Source organism: Bufo bufo, chromosome 3 (assembly GCF_905171765.1).
Source record: "Bufo bufo chromosome 3, aBufBuf1.1, whole genome shotgun sequence".
Taxonomy (NCBI): domain Eukaryota; kingdom Metazoa; phylum Chordata; class Amphibia; order Anura; family Bufonidae; genus Bufo; species Bufo bufo.
The window spans coordinates 472,676,280-472,694,973 of NC_053391.1; the positions used below are offsets into that span (position 1 = coordinate 472,676,280).

Here is an 18,694-nt window from a genome sequence, read left to right on the forward strand (position 1 = left end):
CAGGGGCATGATCAATGACTGTGGTGATCACCCCCCTGTCATTGATTACCCCCCTGTAAAGCTCCATTCAGATGTCCGCATGATTTTTACGGATGCACTGATAGATGGATCGGATCCGCAAAACGCATCCGGACGTCTGAATGAAGCCTTACAGGGGCATGATCAATGACTGTGGTGATCACCCCCCTGTCATTGATTACCCCCCTGTAAAGCTCCATTCAGATGTCCGCATGATTTTTACGGATGCACTGATAGATGGATCGGATCCGCAAAACGCATCCGGACGTCTGAATGAAGCCTTACAGGGGCGTGATCAATGACTGTGGTGATCACCCCATATAGACTCCCTGATCACCCCCCTGTCATTGATTACCCTCCTGTCATTGATTACCCCCCTGTAAAGCTCCATTCAGACGTCCGCATGATTTTTACGGATCCACTGATAGATGGATCGGATCCGCAAAACGCATCCGGACGTCTGAATGAAGCCTTACAGGGGCATGATCAATGACTGTGGTGATCACCCCATATAGACTCCCTGATCACCCCCCTGTCAAGCTCCATTCAGATGTCCGCATGATTTTTACGGATGCACTGATAGATGGATCGGATCCGCAAAACGCATACGGACGTCTGAATGAAGCCTTACACGGGCGTGATCAATGACTGTGGTTATCACCCCATATAGACTCCCTGATCACCCCCCTGTCATTGATTACCCTCCTGTCATTGATTACCCCCCTGTAAAGCTCCATTCAGACGTCCGCATGATTTTTACGGATCCACTGATAGATGGATCGGATCCGCAAAACGCATCCGGACGTCTGAATGAAGCCTTACAGGGGCATGATCAATGACTGTGGTGATCACCCCATATAGACTCCCTGATCACCCCCCTGTCATTGATTACCCCCCTGTAAAGCTCCATTCAGATGTCCGCATGATTTTTACGGATGCACTGATAGATGGATCGGATCCGCAAAACGCATACGGACGTCTGAATGAAGCCTTACAGGGGCGTGATCAATGACTGTGGTTATCACCCCATATAGACTCCCTGATCACCCCCCTGTCATTGATCACCCCTCTGTAAGGCTCCATTCAGACATTGTTTTGGCCCAAGTTAGCGGAATTATTATTTTTTTTTCTTACAAAGTCTCATATTCCACTAACTTGTGTCAAAAAATAAAATCTCACATGAACTCACCATACCCCTCACGGAAACCAAATGCGTAAAAATTTTTAGACATTTATATTCCAGACTTCTTCTCACGCTTTAGGGCCCCTAGAATGCCAGGGCAGTATAAATACCCCACATGTGACCCCTTTTCGGAAAGAAGACACCCCCAGGTATTCCGTGAGGGGCATATTGAGTCCATGAAAGATTGAAATTTTTGTCCCAAGTTAGCGGAACGGGAGACTTTGTGAGAAAAAAATTAAAAATATCAATTTCCGCTAACTTGTGCCAAAAAAAAAAAATTTCTATGAACTCGCCATGCCCCTCATTGAATACCTTGGGGTGTCTTCTTTCCAAAATGGGGTCACATGTGGGGTATTTATACTGCCCTGGCATTCTAGGGGCCCCAAAGCGTGAGAAGAAGTCTGGTATCCAAATGTCTAAAAATGCCCTCCTAAAAGGAATTTGGGCACCTTTGCGCATCTAGGCTGCAATAAAGTGTCACACATCTGGTATCGCCGTACTCAGGAGAAGTTGGGGAATGTGTTTTGGGGTGTCGTTTTACATATACCCATGCTGGGTGAGAGAAATATCTTGGTCAAATGCCAACTTTGTATAAAAAAATGGGAAAAGTTGTCTTTTGCCAAGATATTTCTCTCACCCAGCAAGGGTATATGTAAAATGACACCCCAAAACACATTCCCCAACTTCTCCTGAATACGGCGATACCACATGTGTGACACTTTTTTGCAGCCTAGGTGGGCAAAGGGGCCCATATTCCAAAGAGCACCTTTAGGATTTCACAGGTCATTTACCTACTTACCACACATTAGGGCCCCTGGAAAATGCCAGGGCAGTATAACTACCCCACAAGTGACCCCATTTTGGAAAGAAGACACCCCAAGGTATTCCGTGAGGGGCATGGCAAGTTCCTAGAATCTTTTATTTTTTGTCACAAGTTAGTGGAAAATGCAGATTTTTTATTTTTTTTTTTTTTTTCATACAAAGTCTCATATTCCACTAACTTGTGACAAAAAATAAAAACTTCCATGAACTCACTATGCCCATCAGCGAATACCTTGGGGTCTCTTCTTTCCAAAATGGGGTCACTTGTGGGGTAGTTATACTGCCCTGGCATTCTAGGGGCCCAAATGTGTGGTAAGGAGTTTGAAATCAAATTCTGTAAAAAATGACGAGTGAAATCCGAAAGGTGCTCTTTGGAATATGGGCCCCTTTGCCCACCTAGGCTGCAAAAAAGTGTCACACATCTGGTATCCCCGTACTCAGGAGAAGGTGGGGAATGTGTTTTGGGGTGTCATTTTACATATACCCATGCTGGGTGAGAGAAATATCTTGGCAAAAGACAACTTTTCCCATTTTTTTTATACAAAGTTGGCATTTGACCAAGATATTTATCTCACCCAGCATGGGTATATGTAAAAAGACACCCCAAAACACATTCCTCAACTTCTCCTGAATACAGAGATACCAGATGTGTGACACTTTTTTGCAGCCTAGGTGGGCAAAGGGGCCCATATTCCAAAGAGCACCTTTCGGATTTCACAGGTCATTTTTTACAGAATTTGATTTCAAACTCCTTACCACACATTTGGGCCCCTAGAATGCCAGGGCAGTATAACTACCCCACAAGTGACCCCATTTTGGAAAGAAGAGACCCCAAGGTATTTCGTGATGGGCATAGTGAGTTCATAGAAGTTTTTATTTTTTGTCACAAGTTAGTGGAATATGAGACTTTGTAGGAAAAAAAATAAAATAAAAAAAAATCATCATTTTCCGCTAACTTGTGACAAAAAATAAAAAGTTCTATGAACTCACTATGCCCATCAGCGAATACCTTAGGGTGTGTACTTTCCGAAATGGGGTCATTTGTGGGGTGTTTGTACTGTCTGGGCATTGTAGAACCTCAGGAAACATGACAGGTGCTCAGAAAGTCAGAGCTGCTTCAAAAAGCGGAAATTCACATTTTTGTACCATAGTTTGTAAACGCTATAACTTTTACCCAAACCATTTTTTTTTTTACCCAAACATTTTTTTTTTATCAAAGACATGTAGAACTATAAATTTAGAGCAAAATTTCTATATGGATCTCGTTTTTTTTGCAAAATTTTACAACTGAAAGTGAAAAATGTCATTTTTTTGCAAAAAAATCGTTAAATTTCGATTAATAACAAAAAAAGTAAAAATGTCAGCAGCAATGAAATACCACCAAATGAAAGCTCTATTAGTGAGAAGAAAAGGAGGTAAAATTCATTTGGGTGGTAAGTTGCATGACCGAGCAATAAACGGTGAAAGTAGTGTAGTGCCGATTTGTAAAAAAGGGCCTGGTCTTTAGGGGGGTATAAACCTGTGGTCCTTAAGTGGTTAATGAACGTGAGCTTGTCAACGTTGGCTGTGGACAGGCGGCTGCGTCTGTCTGTAATGACGCCTCCTGCCGTGCTAAATACACGTTCAGAGAGTACACTGGCTGCAGGGCAGGCTAGCACCTCCAAGGCATACAGGGCAAGCTCTGGCCACGTGGACGATTTGGACACCCAGAAGTTGAATGGAGCAGAACCATCAGTCAGTACGTGTAGGCGTGTGCACAGGTACTGTTCCACCATGTTGTTCAAATGCTGCCTCCTGCTAACACGTATCAGCAGTTGGGGCCGTTTGTTGCGGCGAGGTGACAAAGATTTTCCACATGTCGGCCATGCTAACCCTGCCTTCTGAGGTGCTGGCGCTGACACAGCTGCGTTGGCGACCTCTTCCTCCTCTCCTGCCTTCGCCTTGTGCTTCCACTTGTCCCCCGGCATCAGTCGGGAATTCTCTCAATAGCGCGTCTACCAGCGTGCGCCTGTAGTCGCACATCTTCCGATCACGCTACAGTGAGGGAATTAAGGACGGCACATTGTCTTTGTAACTGGGATCCAGCAGGGTGGCCACCAAGTAGTAAGCACACGTTAAAATGTGGGCAACTCTGCTGTCGTTGCGCAGGCACTGCAGCAAGTAGTCGCTCATGTGTGCCAGGCTGCCCAGAGGTAAGGACAAGCTGTCCTCTGTGGGAGGCGTATCGTCTGCGTCCTCCGTATCCCCCCAGCCATGCACCAGTGATAGGCCCGAGCTGCGTTGGATGCCACACCGCTGTGAACATGCTTCATCCCCATCCTCCTCCTCATCCTCCTCCACCTTGTCCTCCAGTAGTGGGCCCTGGCTGGCCAAATTTGTACCTGGCCTCTGCTGTTGCAAAAATCCTCTTTCTGAGCCACTTCTAAAAGACTGGCCTGAAAGTGTTAGAGATGACCCCTCTTCCTCCTCCTCGTCCTGGTCCACATCCTCTTCCATCATCGCCCTAAGTGTTTTCTCAAGGAGACATAGAAGTGGTATTGTAAGGCTGATAACGGCGTCATCACCACTGGCCATGTTGGTGGAGTACTCAAAACAGCACAACAGGGCACACAGGTCTCGCATGGAGGCCCAGTCATTGGTGGTGAAGTGGTGCTGTTCCGCAGTGCGACTCACCCGTGCGTGCTGCAGCTGAAACTCCACTATGGCCTGCTGCTGCTCGCACAGTCTCTCCAGCATGTGCAAGGTGGAGTTCCACCTGGTGGGCACGTCGCATATGAGGCGGTGAGCGGTAAGGCCGAAGTTACTCTGTAGAGTAGACAGCCGAGCGGCGGCAGGATGAGAATGCCGGAAACGCGCACTGATGGCCCGCAGCAGCTCTGACATGTCGGGGTAGTTGTGAATGAATCACTGCACCACCAAATTCAGCACATGCGCCAAGCAAGGGATGTGCGTCAAACCGGCTAGTCCCAGAGCTGCAACGAGATTTCGCCCATTATCGCAAACCACCAGGCCGGGCTTGAGGCTCACTGGCAGCAACCACTCATCGATCTGTTGTTCTATACCCCGCCACAACTCCTGCGTGGTGTGGGGCCTGTCCCCCAAACACATCAGTTTCAGAACGGCCTGCTGACGTTTACCCCTGGCTGTGCTGAAGTTGGTGGTGAAGGTCTGTCGCTGACCGAATGAGGAGGTGGTAGAAGAGGAGGAGGAAGCCAAGTAGGAAGAGGAGGCAACAGGAGGCAAAGAGTGATGCCCTGCGATCCTTGGCGGCGGAAGGACGTGCGCCAAACAGCTCTCCGCCTGGGGCCCAGCCGCCACTACATTTACCCAGTGTGCAGTTAGGGAGATATAGCGTCCCTGGCCGTGCTTACTGGTCCACGTATCTGTGGTTAGGTGGACCTTGCCACAGATGGCGTTGCGCAGTGCACACTTGATTTTATCGGATACTTGGTTGTGCAGGGAGGGCACGGCTCTCCTGGAGAAGTAGTGGCGGCTGGGAACGACGTACTGTGGGACAGCAAGCGACATGAATTGTTTGAAGCTGTCCATCTCCACCAGCCTGAATGACAGCATTTCAAAGGCCTGTAGTTTAGAAATGCTGGTATTCAGGGCCAGGGATCGAGGGTGGCTAGGTGGGAATTTACGCTTTCTCTCAAAGGTTTGTGAGATGGAGAGCTGAATGCTTCCGTGTGACATGGTGGAGATGCTTGGTGACGGAGGTGGTGTTGTTGGTGGCACATCCTCTGTTTGCTGGGCGGCAGGTGCCAACGTTCCTCCAGAGGTGGAGGAAGAGGCCGAGGCAGCAGCAGAAGAGGGAGCAGGAGGGGCCTGAGCCCTTTCTTGGTTTTGAAGGTGCTTACTCCACTGCAGCCCGTGTCTCGGCTGTAGATGCCTGGTCATGCAGGTTGTGCTAAGGTTCAGAACGTTAATGGCTCGCTTCAGGCTCTGATGGCCCAGCGTGCAAACCACTCGGGTCTTGTCGTCAGCACATTGTGTGAAGAAGTGCCATGCCAGGGAACTCCTTGAAGCTGCCTTTGGTGTGCTCGGTCCCTGGTGGCGGTGGCCAGTAGCAGGCGAACTGTTTCCGCGACGGCTGCTCTGCTTTTGCACCCTGCTCCCGCTTTTGCTTTGCTGTTGGCTCGGTCTCACCACTGCCTCTTCCTCCGAACTCTGAAAGCCAGTGGCACGACCTTCACTCCATGTGGGGTCTAGGACCTCATCGTCCCCTGCATCGTCTTCCACCCAGTCTTACTCCCTGACCTCCTTTTCGGTCTGCACACTGCAGAAAGATGACACAGTTGACACCTCTGTTTCGTCATCATCAGAGACGTGCTGAGGTGGTATTCCCATGTCCTCATCAGGAAACATAAGTGGTTGTGCGTCAGTGCATTCTATGTCTTCCACCCCTGGGGAAGGGCTAGGTGGATGCCCTTGGGAAACCCTGCCAGCAGAGTCTTCAAACAGCATAAGAGACTGCTGCATGACTTGAGGCTCAGACAGCTTCCCCGATATGCACAGGGGGACTGATGGGCATGGGTTTCAGGCACCACCTGTGCGCTTTCTGCAGAAGACTGGGTGGGAGATAATGTGAACGTGCTGGATCCACTGTCGGACACCCAATTGACTAGCACCTGTACTTGCTCAGGCCTTACCATCCTTAGAAGGGCATTAGGCCCGACCAAATATCGCTGTAGATTCTGGCGGCTACTGGGACCTGAGGTAGCAGGTTCAGTAGGACGTGTAGCTGTGGCAGAACAGCCACGTCCTCTCCCTGCACCAGGGGCTCCACCAACACCACCACCGCGACCATGACCACGTCACTTATTAGATGTTTGCTTCATAGTTAACGTTCACAAAGCAAAGTAAAAATTGGTTAAGTATGTTAAAAATAATTAATCGCCAATATAAACCTTGATGTAGGGTATTGCACAATTATTATTTTTTTAACTCTATATGACAGCGGTATTTGTGGCCTAAATGTGACTGTATTCGATGTACGTTAAATCCAAAATGATCAGTATATGAACACACTGTTTTTTTAAACCGCAGTAAACGAATGGCCGTATTTGTGGCCAAAATGTGACTGTATTCTATGTACGTTAAATTCAAAATGAGGTGTGTATGAACACACGGTTTATTTCAACCGCAGTAAACGAATGGCCGTATTTGTGGCCTAAATGTGACTGTCACCTATGCACGTGTAATCAAAGATGACCAGTATATGAACACACGGTTTATTTCAACCGCAGTAAACGAATGGCCGTATTTGTGGCCTAAATGTGACTGTATTCTATGTACGTTAAATTCAAAATGAGCAGTATATGAACACACGGTTTATTTCAACCGCAGTAAACGAATGGCCGTATTTGTGGCCTAAATGTGATTGTCACCTATGCACGTGTAATCAAAGATGATCAGTATATGAACACACGGTTTATTTCAACCGCAGTAAACGAATGGCCGTATTTGTGGCCTAAATGTGACTGTATTCTATGTACGTTAAATTCAAAATGAGCAGTATATGAACACACGTTTTATTTAAACCGCAGTAAACGAATGGCCGTATTTGTGGCCTAAATGTGACTGTCACCTATGCACGTGTAATCAAAGATGACCATTATATGAACACATGGTTTATTTTAACCGCAGTAAACGAATAGCCGTATTTGTGGCCTAAATGTGACTGTATTCTATGTACGTTAAATTCAAAATGAGCAGTATATGAACACATGGTTTATTTCAACCGCAGTAAACGAATTGCCGTATTTGTGTCCAAAATGTGATTGTATTCTTTGTACGCTAAATTTAAAATGAGCAGTATATGAACACATGGTTTATTTCAACCGCAGTAAACGAATGGCCGTATTTGTGGCCTAAATGTGACTGTATTCTATGTACGTTAAATTCAAAATGAGCAGTATATGAACACACGGTTTATTTAAACCGCAGTAAAAGAATGGCCGTATTTGTGGCCAAAATGTGACTGTATTCTATGTACGTTAAATTCAAAATGAGCAGTGTATGAACACACGTTTTTTTTAAACCGCAGTAAACAAATAGCCGTATTTGTGGCCTAAATGTGATTGTCACCTATGCACGTGTAATGAAATATGACCAGTATATGAACACATGGTTTATTTCAACCGCAGTAAACGAATGGCCGTATTTGTGGCCTAAATGTGACTGTATTCTATGTACGTTAAATTCAAAATGAGCAGTATATGAACACATGGTTTATTTCAACCGCAGTAAATGAATGGCCGTATTTGTGGCCAAAATGTTATTGTATTCTTTGTACGCTAAATTTAAAATGAGCAGTATATGAACACACGGTTTATTTCAACCGCAGTAAACGAATGGCCGTATTTGTGGCCTAAATGTGATTGTCACCTATGCACGTGTAATCAAAGATGACCAGTATATGAAAAAAAGATTTTTTTTTAAACGCAGTAAACTAATGGCCGTATTTGTGGCCTAAATGTGACAGTCACTTATGCACGTGTAATCAAAGATGACCAGTATATGAATTTTTTTTTTTTTTAAGCACAGTCAGCAAAAAAGCTGTATTTCTGGACTAGCAGACATGCAGATAGATAGTGCTGCACCAGCATGTCTGCATAAAATGGCTGCCAATTAGGTATTCATAGTGACAAACTGAAGTAAAAGAAAATGCGTTTTCAACAGACGTTGGCTCAGTGCAGGCTTAAAAAAACTGTGCACTGCACCCACAAAACACATTGGATTGATATCGCTGAGTTATAAGGCAGTTCTTCTTAGTATTTATCCCTGATCTGTCCCAGCAGCAGCATCCTCTCCCTACACTAAGAATAGCAGAGTGACGTGCAGCGCTATGTGACTCAGCCTTATATAGAGGCTGGGTCACATGCTGCAGTTGGCCAATCACAGCCATGCCAATAGTAGGCATGGCTGTGATGGCTTCTAAGGGCACACAGTTAAACGCTTGTTGATTGGCTGCTTTGCAGCTTTTCAAAAAGCGCCATAAAAATCGCCGAACACCGAACACGAACCCGAACTTTTACGTAAATGTTCGGGTTCGGGTCCAAAAAAAGCTAAAGTTTGGTACGAACTTTACCTAGCTCACGACAGTGTGGACTACCTCACATTTCTAAAAATGAATAAGGCATGGATCTCTGAGGAATTCAACACCTTTGACGACCACGTGTAATTTCCTCATGCCAGCCACACATATCTGCCACCATCCAGAATGAAGAATGGTTCTTGTCTTATGTATATACACTGGCATAAAAGACCTTTTCTGTCAGGTGAATGCCTAATTTATGAGGCCTGTACTGGCCTACAGTAACATTCTTATCCAGTGACCGCCTAATGTACCTCCAGCCACATCATCACAAGTTCTTTTCTGTCAGGTGAATGTCAAATTTTTGGGGCCTGTACTCCAGTGGCCTTCAGTAATATTTGTATTTAGTGACTGCCTAATGTACCTCCAGCCACATTATCGCAAGTTCCTTTCTGTCAGGTGAATGCCTACTTTTTGGGGCCTGTACTGGCTGACAGTAAAATGTGTATCCAGTGACCGCCTAATGTACCTCTAGCTACATTATCACAAGTTCTTTTCTGTCAGGTGAATACCTAATTTTTGAGGCCTGTATCCAGTGGCCTACAGTAAAATTTGTATCCAGTGACCGCCTAATGTACCTCCGGCCACCTCATCACAAGTTCTTTTCTGTCAGGTGAATGCCTAATTTTTGGGGCCTGTACTTGCTTACAGTAAAATTTATATCCAGTGACCGCCTACTGTACTTCCAGCCACATAATCACTTGTTCTTTTCTGTCAGGTGAATGCCTAATTTTTGGGGCCTGTACTCCAGTGGCCTACAGTAAAATTTGTATCCAGTGACCGCCTAATAAACCTCCGGCCACAGGTTTCAGGTTCACCTGCCATTAAAGTCAACGGGGCCCTCCGCGAACGCGTGGTTCTCAAACATTTGATCGCGAACGCGCGTTCACAAAACGTCCCGGTCGATGTTCGTCCATCACTACTGACATACTGTTAGATCCAAAAAATAAAATAAAATGGAAATTAAAACATCCCAAAAAAGACTGTATTTTTCTCACTTCACCACACAACGGCTAATAAGCCCTTTTTTTTTACACTAATACACAAAAAAAGGGCTTTAGAACATATAACTGTTCTGGTTCTGGCCAAGCTGCCAGTTCGGTTGATGTACTGCTCCAAATTAATTAATGTACGTGCACGGAGAGATCAGACTGAGACAACTCACAGCAAGGAGTTAAACAGGATCTCTGCTTTATTTTCTGAAAACAACACACAATACATAGGTTTTACGACAGGGAGGGGGGGTGAAAGATAAAGTATATCTTTTCTATTGGCTACGAACACTCTATGCTTTTCTGTAACCTTGACGGCCAGAAGAAGAAATTCCTCGACCCTCCCCCCTTGCTCGTGGGAGATACCGTTACTTCTTATTCTTTGTAACTGCTTGCTTGAGCTGAACGGAAACCTCTTTGTAACTGCTTGCTTGAGCTGAACGGAAACCACAAAGAAACACATGATAAAACACAAAGTAAGATTCTAGTTTATAGGTGTTGGCTGAATGCCTGGCCGCCATCTTAGCTAAACATAGTCCTCAACAAGCAAGTATCCATTTTGTATTAATAGTCCATAACAGCCCCCCCTTGGAAACTTGATTGTAGACTTTCCCTTCGCCTAGCGAATCCCCTGGGCATACCATTCGTATCCTCTTCACCCGCAGTGGCGACAACCTACCCCTTATAGGTAGGCTCCCGGTTGCTCGGACTTGTGGTAATACCCTGGGATTCATCTCACCCTATCTCAGCCAGGCATCATTGTGAGGAGGGGGAGCTGTGTTGAACGATGTTTCCTTCTGTCCTTCCTCATCGTAGAGGAGCATAATAGGTCGTTCATCAGTTTTCTTCATTCTTTTTGAAAAGCGGGTCACACAAATAAGAACGAGCTTAATCACTACATATATCACCAATATTATTAGGGCTACCTGCAATATTACTTGGACAATTCCCATGAACCAACCCCCAATACCTTTGAACCAGTTATTGGGGTTAAGGGAAGAGAAGGTATCAGACCACCATGTATCTTTATCAACTTTATGTGCATCCAGCCATTTATCTCTTAAATCCGCCATCTTCTCTATATCCACCTTAACTTGCAAATTACCCTGCGGGTCTATGTAATGGCAACAAGAGGGTCCCACAACCTGGCACATACCTCCATCTTTAGCTGTAACATAATCTAGAACTAATGTGTGTTGGTTGGTGACGATGATTAACTGGCAGGGCCGGTACAAGGCAGGGGCCGAAGGAGCGGGTGCCCTGGGCGCTATCATTTGCGGACAGGAGGGGGGCGCAGGTGAAGTGCCAGCCACGGCCCCCCCTACATCATGCTGTGCCCCCCCAACTAAAATGACCCCCCCCCCCCCCAAGTGAGCAGCCGCCGCCGGGCACAGGGAGATGAGCGCTTCCATTGCGCTCATCTCCATTGTAAACTGTCTGTGCCAGCCAGCGGAGGTGCAGGGGAGGGAGAGGCGTGTCCCTTCCCTTTCCTCTGATAGGCTGCAGGCAGGCACCGAAGTGGAGGAGAAGCCCCGCCCCCTAATTACTCCTGTTTACCTTTCTAAAGCTAAAGGACCTTTGATGATGTCATCACAGGTCCTGTAAGGGAACTGCACAGTGTAAAGTGTAGTTCCCAGGTTAGAACAGTGCATCTGCCAGGACCTGTGATGACATCATCTTCAACATCACAGGTCCTGCAGAATCTAGCAAAGGAACTGCACCAAAAATGGTGTAGTTCCTAGGTTTCAAAGGTACATCTGCCAGGACCTGTGATGACATCATCACAGGTCCTTCAACCCCTAACAGCAAGTATTAAAAGTTCACAAGCAGCTCTGTATTGATCCATACAGACTGGAATGGAGAGGTAAGAGGAGGTCCTCCACTTTTCATCATTTACCCCCCCCCCTCCATGCCCTGTTTTTACTCATTGCTCACTCATGTATACTACTTCAGACAGTTACCACTACCTCATGTACCTCACAGTGACTATAATGCATAACTGACCACATATTTCTATAAACACTGCATCTACAGTATTATACCTTCTATGTGTCACATCAATACACTGCTCTGTATATATATATATATATATATATATATACACACACATACATGCACACACACTGCATATATTACACAGTATTATACATGCAATATGTACAGATATATAGTATATACCGCAGTGCACTGATATGTGAGGTATGAGGTATAATAGATGCTGTGTGTACAGATATCAGTACACTTCTGTATATACTATATATGTGAGGTACGAGGTATAATAGATGCAGTGTGTACAGATATATAGTATATACAGCAGTGTACTGATATGTGAGGTACGAGGTGTCAATACACTGCTGTATTTACTATATACCTGTACACACTGCATCTATTATACCTCGTACCTCACATATTACACTACTGTATATACTGTATACACTGCATATATTATACCCCGTACCTCACATATCAGTACACTGCTGTATATACTATATACCTGTACACACTGCATCTATTATACCCTGTACCTCACATATCAGAACACTAGGGAATATACTATATACCTGTACACACTGCATCTATTATACCGCGTACCTCACATAACTGTACACTGCTGTATATAATATACATCTGCATCTATTATACCTCTTTTGTGTGCCAGGGCTGTTTTGTAATCCCATTCCGGCCCTGATGGCATAAATTATAAAACGCAGCAGCAAGAATAGTTCATGGAACAAAGGGAGGGGCTATAAAAGGGGAATGGGGGCCCAATTTAGATTCCTGCTATGGGGCCCAGTGATTTTTATGTACGCCCCTGGCTGCAGGCACTAGGCCGGCAGCCTATCAGAGGCCGGCGCAATGACGTCATCGTGCCGCCTGAGCCTTACATTACAGCGTGGGACACAGGAAGAGGCTGCATCGCTGACACTTAGGTAAGTATAAGTGTTTTTTTTTTTGTTTTTTTTTACAATAGTGTTACTGGCACATTGGGGGGGGCTTATTACAAAACTGGCACATGATGATGGGGGGGACTTTATACTGGCACATGATGATGGGGGGGAACTTTATAGTGTCTGTGACTTTCAAAGTCCCACAGTCCTTTGTTCTATTGCTTTAAGTATATTCTTGTTTTGAAACAACATTGATTCTTTCTTAAAAACGGGGGGGGGGCGCAGTTTGCCATCTTCGCCCTGGGCACCAAATGGCCTTGTCCCAGCCCTGGTCGGGGTACCCCGCGAAGGAGTCTGCATATTACCCGGTGCATTTTGTATGCCCATTGTGGATTCTGCAGCACCGTCTGCATCCCCCTGTTCTGCTTCATCAGGTTGCCCTCCTACCATTATAGGAGTAAGGGTGGCAGGTGAGTGTGGTAGCATGAATGTACCGTCCGGGTTAACCATGGGGTACAAGGTAGTAGGAAGGGGCAAGGGTGACATAGGAGTGACGGGGGGGTCCGGACCGGATGATATTAAAAGGTCCGTTCATGGGCGTTGCCTGGGGACAAGATGGCGCTGTAGCTAACACGGGAAGTGATGGGACGTGCTGGGGAGTAGTTATCAAGGTGTGGTTTTGTGGGTGGGGAACCCCACAGTGAAGGCACGTATCACGGGAGGAGGGATTCTGTTGACCACATGTTTTGCAGGTCCACCCACCTGCTTTCTTCCCGGCGCCATTATAGGGTGTTGGCAAGTCATGTATCAATGCAACACTAGGTTTACAGAAATATCTCTGTCTTTTCTCATCAAAATTTTGTTCTCCCCCCCCGTCTGTTCAAATTCTTTACTACAGTCCAACCACACACGGACCATGTCTGTCAATTTATCATCCTCTAACTTCTCGCTCTTCTCGTTTAACAACACTTGCCAGGTGGCACTACATAGGATGCCTCCTTTACAGACACTATAACTCTTCTCCAACTTAGTTAATCCTTTTATGAAACGTTTGCCTCTCCTGTCCGCCACGTACTGTTCAGGTGAACAGTAACCCTTCGGGACACTTTCCTCATTTCCCATCTTCTGGATCCTTCACCTTGTTCTGGACAACACAGAAACCCGATATAACACGTTGAGCCTAATGTCCCACACACTCTGGGTAGACACTGGCCGGTCTCCTCCCTTCTGTCGCCTCTCGGTCACAACACCAGGGTGACCGATTGACACAGGCACTTTAGGAGACCTTTGGGTTTCTATCAGTCTGTGTTTCCGTTACAAAGGGTCGCACATTAAAAACAATAAACCACAATACATCAAGGAAGAACCCTTGCGTACTGTCTAATCGTCTCTCGCACCTACTGGAGCCGCCTAAAGACCTCTGTATAAAGTAATCACTGGACGTGAAGACCTTTGAGTCCCGGCAGCACACTCTGGGCTACCCCGAACCGCTCTCCACCCATCTGTGATCGTCCCCTTTATGGAGATTTGAGTCAGACGCCGGGCTGAACTCCGATACAGGCACACAGGAGAACTCCCTGTCTCAGTCAGTGATACTTGTCAACAGGGTCTTCACAACTTATAGGCACAACACAGTACATCAAGACTTTAAAAAAAGATATGGGGTTCTTACTTTCATGCCCTCGAGGACGTCCCAGACTGCTTCCGCACCCCTCCCTCAGACGAACACCAAGAGGCTACACCAGGGGACACTTTATGGGCAAGATGACTCAATTTTCTTACCTCATATCACGGGTTGCGATCCCTGTGTCCGTTAGTGCGCCTCTCCTCGTCTGGTCTCCGGGGGTACGGGAACAGAGGGTCCAATCCTCGAGCCCCACGTTTGGGCACCAAAATTGTTCTGGTTCTGGCCAAGCTGCCAGTTCGGTTGATGTACTGCTCCAAATTAATTAATGTACGTGCACGGAGAGATCAGACTGAGACAACTCACAGCAAGGAGTTAAACAGGATCTCTGCTTTATTTTCTGAAAACAACACACAATACATAGGTTTTACGACAGGGAGGGGGGGTGAAAGATAAAGTATATCTTTTCTATTGGCTACGAACACTCTATGCTTTTCTGTAACCTTGACGGCCAGAAGAAGAAATTCCTCCACCCTCCCCCCTTGCTCGTGGGAGATACCGTTACTTCTTATTCTTTGTAACTGCTTGCTTGAGCTGAACGGAAACCTCTTTGTAACTGCTTGCTTGAGCTGAACGGAAACCACAAAGAAACACATGATAAAACACAAAGTAAGATTCTAGTTTATAGGTGTTGGCTGAATGCCTGGCCGCCATCTTAGCTAAACATAGTCCTCAACAAGCAAGTATCCATTTTGTATTAATAGTCCATAACATACTGTAACTGCACCTCTGAACGGCAAATATATATTTCTTTTTCCACTTATACATGCCACAAAAGGCTTTAGAACATATAACTGCACCACTGAACGGCAAATATATTTTACTTTTGCCACTATGCCACAAAAGGCTTTAGAACATATAACTCCACCGCTGAACGGCATATATATGTTACTTTTGCCACTAATACACACCACAAAAGGCTTTAGAACATATACATGCACCGTTGAGCGTCAAATATATTTTTCTTTTGCCACTAATAGATGACAAAATTTGCTGTAATTTTAGCACTTCACCACACAACGGCTAATAAGCCTTTTTTTCCGACTAATACAAGCCAAAAAATGCTTTAGAACATATAACTGCACTGCACAAGGTCAAATAAGACATAGAAATATTTCCTTGTAATAAACCCTGTTAATGGCTGTAACACCCCATTAACAAGAACAGTTTGCTGGATCTACAGAGCTGTATAATGGCAATTTGGATCCCCAGTCACTGCAGCAAGGTATAATATGATTGTTCCTATTACCCAGGCTGCAACCTCCTTTACTGAACCCTGTTCAACATAAATGCTGTGGAATGATTCCTCCCTATCCTTTCCCTACTCCTTGAATAATCTTTCCATGTACTTGTAAATAGTTTTTTTTTTTAGAAAAATTAAGTTTTTTGTAGCACTGTTTCTAGCGCCTGCTGACCAGTGATGGCCAGTTCACCGTGTTCGGCAGCGAAGACATGCGGGCTGCCATCTTAACTCACAAGTCCGGCGATGCACAGGTAAGCCCTTACCTGTGCCGCGAGCCGGTCTGAAAAAAATGCAGTCACCGGGAGCAGGCAGTTCCGAGAACAGCCCGATGAAGGCCCCCGGCGGCTGTTCTCGGAACTGCCTGCTCACGGCGACCGCATTTGTTTCAGACCGGCTCGTGACACAGGCACAGGTAAGGGCTTACCTGTGCATCGCCGGACTTGTGAGTTAAGATGGCAGCCCGCATGTGTTCGTGCTTGAACACGGTGAACTGGCCATCACTGCTGCTGACGTTTCTCCCTGCACTAAGTACACTGGAAAATGGCTGAATCCAAGATGGCTGCGCTATTTCTAGGGCTGTGACATCACAGGGGCTGATTGGCTGCATGCATGGCATTGTGGGTGATCCCTCGTTCTCAGAGTTCTTTGCTCCATGTCATTACACATGCAGCAGCCATTTTAAGAAAAAATGTGATTCGTTACCACGAAGCATGAGGAAATTCGAATTCGGTGCAAATCAAATTTTTCCTGAAATTCAGGTCAAATTCCAGTTCGTCAACTTCGATTCGCTCATCTCTACTAGGCACATTGCTATGGCTCCATTAATGTAAGAAATCATACTTACGAGTACTGTAGGAAAACTTTACTGAGCAAAGTATATGTCTAGTTGTTAATGTTTGATGGTAACGGCAGAAAGATCCTTTGAGAGCAGAAGTGTTTCATTTGGTAATACTGACACAACATGAACAGGCTTGTATATCAGATGGATTGATGCAGTCACTGTCCATGACTCCAAGTGCCATTTATAAAATTTGTAAACTACATGCACATTTATTTCTCTGAAATATAGCATAAAGCCAAAATGAATTCTAAAGAGTTGGATGTATTATGTATCCTTAAAATGTGCCTGTAGACGAAATAGAAAAGAATATAATAATTTGGCTGGCTGTTTGCAAAATAGATCAACGATGGATAACTGGTAGCCCTTCTCGCCTGTGTCTGACATGTGGCCCCTGGGAGTGGGTGCAAACATATGTAAACTCATTTGGTGCCGTTACATTCTATAGCATAATGGCCAGAATTTAGCATAAGGGGTCTCAAACTCGTGCACATATATGGGCAGCACATAGAAATAATTTCCAGTTGACCAGCCACCTATTCTGTGTTACAGGTGTGTAATATCCACATATATCACATGTACAGCACATATGATGCCCTAACCCAAGCTTCACCTCAGCCAGGAACACCTGGGAATAATGCCAAAAGCTCCCCTAGTGGTGAGAACAGTGGGATGAGAGAGGTATCACTACTTTTTTGTGGCATTCTAATCGATTTTCAAATATAAATTTCATATGGCTGTACTAACTATGCTTAATACAGACCCCAGATGAGACCCCAAAATTAATATAGACTCCCAGACCATAACCCCAGAATTAATACAGACTCTAAATTTACTATAGACTCCAAAATTCATATAGACCACCATAACAGACCTTCATACCCCAAAACTGATGCAGGCTGCCGATCAGCCTCCAAATTCATATAGAGCGCAGATCAGCTAAAAAAAATTATACAGACTTCAGAAAAGACCCCAAATTTATATAGACCCCAAATTTATATAGACCCCAAATTTATGCAGACGCCACATCAGACTTCGGCCACCACTATAACACCCACCCAGCCCCTCTGTCTCCTAACTGCAGACCTCATAGCAGACAAAAAAAAAAATACTCACCTCTCTTCTCCTCTTTGCACTGTCACTACTCTGGCTCTTCATGCAGTGCAGCACAGACGGTGTTCTGATGTTGTACAGCATCAGGTCATAGTGCATGCCTGTGTAGACTATGTCCTGAAGTTGTAAGCTTCCAGGACATAGGGCAGCGGTGTAGCGCAGGTGGGGGGGGGGGGGGCAGTTTATTTCCATGGTAAAGCTCCGTGCTTCACCGTTCTGCTGAGCTCCGGAACTCCCCAGCAGCCACAGATTGCGCTGCTGGCTGTGTGGGAGGAGTGGTGGAAGCCTGGTTCAGGCTCCTGCACAACCAGCAGAGCAATGTGTGTGTGAGTGCATTGTGCTGCTGCTGGGGACGCCGGATGTGCAGATCATCAGGGAAACAGGTGAGTATTTGTGTGTAGATTTTTTTCTTTTATGGAGCTGGAGAGGGCGCTAAGGGCCAAAGGAGGACGCAAGGAAGACATGACTACTTTGAGGGGGCACAAGGAGGACATAACTACTGTGAAGGGGCCGCAAGGATTGCAAAACTACAGTGAGGGGACACAAAGGTGGTCATTACTACTGTGAAAGGGCCACAAGGAGAACATAACTACTGTGAGGGGCACAAAGGTGGGCATAACTAAAATTAGGGGGCACAAAGATTGGGCACAACTACTGTGAGAGGGCACAAAGGTGGGCATAACTACTTTGAGGGGGCACAAAAGTGGGCATAACTACTGTGAGGGGGCACAAAAGTGGGCATAACTACTGTGAGAGGGCATAATATGGGCAAAACTGCAGTGAAGAGGCACAATGTGAGCATCTCTGCTGTAAA

At 45.8% G+C, this 18,694-nt stretch overlaps 1 long non-coding RNA gene across 1 annotated transcript; it reads right to left on the bottom strand.

Annotated features, from left to right (window-relative positions):
• Window positions 1–1,875: 1,875 nt before the first annotated feature.
• LOC120993484 lies at window positions 1,876–14,123 on the bottom strand. The gene is made up of 3 exons (XR_005777277.1): window positions 13,989–14,123; window positions 10,405–10,417; window positions 1,876–1,887 (listed from the first exon to the last, which is right to left on the bottom strand). It is a non-coding gene; the product is annotated as an uncharacterized LOC120993484 (long non-coding RNA).
• Between the last annotated feature and the right edge of the window lie 4,571 nt (window positions 14,124–18,694).